General features: G+C 41.7%; 1 pseudogene; it reads right to left on the reverse strand.

Annotated features, from left to right (window-relative positions):
- Positions 1–331: 331 nt before the first annotated feature.
- LOC114439903 (microfibril-associated glycoprotein 4-like) lies at positions 332–1663 on the reverse strand (annotated as a pseudogene).
- Between the last annotated feature and the right edge of the window lie 421 nt (positions 1664–2084).

The raw sequence follows: 2084 nt of genomic DNA on the forward strand, positions 1-2084 counted from the left end.
TTGGTTCTTTTTGCTATTTTGTGGCACTTAGGTTTAAGCTTTGTAATTGTTGGTGGTTGAATAAGCCGGTTGACAGGATTTTAGAAGCACAAATGCAAAAAACTTTGAACTTTACTTTACTTTCTTCATTTATAAAAATAAAAATATTCTTTGCGTATGTGAGTTTGTCATGAGTGTGATGTCTCCTGGTCTTAACTCACCTGAAATCCTCTCAGAAAGACTACTACAGACTAGACCATCCCATTGCTAAAGACACAGTGACATCCTTGCATCACACCATTTTTGTTTCCAATTATTGTCAAAAGATAATGATTGATAACAGAAACCTCCATCAAATGTCAGCAGGCTGCTGACAATCAACATTTGACTGAAAAAGGAGAGAACAGAATGACATTTGATGTGCTGTTCTACTTTCATTGCACAGGCCGGATCTTCATGCTGATAGTCTTCAGGGAATACTCATGTCCCTTCCAGTTGTACCAGTTTATTCCCACAGCAAAGAGGGTTTTGTCAGCCCCCCAGAGATAAACACCATTGGGGTTGGCAGTATGACAGGTTTTGTACCAGAACGCCCCCAGGAATTTTCTGGCACAGTTCTCAGGCCAGGAATCCTGGTCTTTGTCGAAAGTGCTGAACTTCTGCCCACTGTGATACGTTAAAGAGTCTCCTGCAGAAACAACACACGGAGTTTGTACAATGACATTAAATGTAGTCAGTATACCTCGTTATTGACTCACCTGCCCCTCCATCGGTGAATCCTGATACCTGCAGTGTGTATCCGTCACACTCGGCTTCCACCTTGAATGAAGAGTAGCGAGCAAACACGCTCTTCCCTTCAAAGTCCTCCATGTTGACCAGCAATTCATATTTTTGTTTGTCCGTCAGAAAGTGAATGTTGTCAAGACCTACACACACACACACACACAGTGATGATGAAGGATCAGGAACTGTGTTGTAGACATCTGTTGATGAATGACTGACACACACTCACCGAGCCAGTACTCTCCAGCTGCACTACCAAAGCCCATCTTGTAGAAATCCCAAGGTCTGTAGAAGTTGACTGATCCATCCACCCTCCTCTGGATCACCTGCAGGAGGACAGATGGACACAGTACATCACAGTACCATGGGATAGATGGTGTACACTCCACTATGTTTGCCTCTGTCCTGCTGGTAGATGTCGCTGCAGTCCAGCGGCTGGGTGAGCTCTTTGCCGCTGTCCAGCAATGGAGCCATGAGGACGACAAACAACAGCTGCAATGCAACAGATGCTCAGTTTTTACAGGACACACTGGTGCTTAACTTAGTCTGGATTTTCACTAGTGTGTGTGTGTGTGTGTGTGTGTCTGTGTACCTTCATTGTCTGCTGGGATTAACACCCTGAGTGATAAGAACGTAAAGACTTTTTAGGCCATTAAGCAAGTACATTTTCATTATTAATATCTATGTATTTATGTTAAATGTGTAGCTCGGGGTCAGAGTCATTATCACAGAACCTGAAAATGGTAAGAGATGTAAAATACTTTTTTTAATCCAAACCACAATCTTTTCTGAATCTGAATATTCATCGAAAATATTCTTTGTGTGTGAGTTTGTCATAAGTGCGATCTGAACTCACCTGAAATCACGTCTTGTTAAACTCGCGGTCACCTTGCATCTGCCCATGTGTCACGGTATTGCTGTTTTTATAGGCTGAGCAGGAAGTAAATTAAAAAAAAAAAGAATTAACAATAGGTGTTTACATTACCTTACATCTGAAATTTGAAGCTGCTGACTGATTTATTGACAGAAACACCCAATGATATATTTGTCTTTCACCAGTTCCTTCTCTGTTCAAACAGACGTCATTAAATATGTTGCCACATTACTGTTAGCCTTATGGATGCCATCAGGTACTCTCTGTGTGAAAGTTACAAAATCAAAATACAAAAAAACACAGACAGACAGACAGAAACTGTGGGGGTGAGAAAATGAGCCATTGCAGTGATGCAATCCCTTGAGGTTTACCCAGTTTGGCTGATGGCTGCTTCTGGGTTTCTTTCAAGATATTCAAATAGTCTTTTTCCTTGTTTGCCTTCCGGTGC

Source organism: Parambassis ranga, chromosome 1, assembly GCF_900634625.1.
Source record: "Parambassis ranga chromosome 1, fParRan2.1, whole genome shotgun sequence".
Classification (NCBI taxonomy): Eukaryota; Metazoa; Chordata; class Actinopteri; family Ambassidae; genus Parambassis; species Parambassis ranga.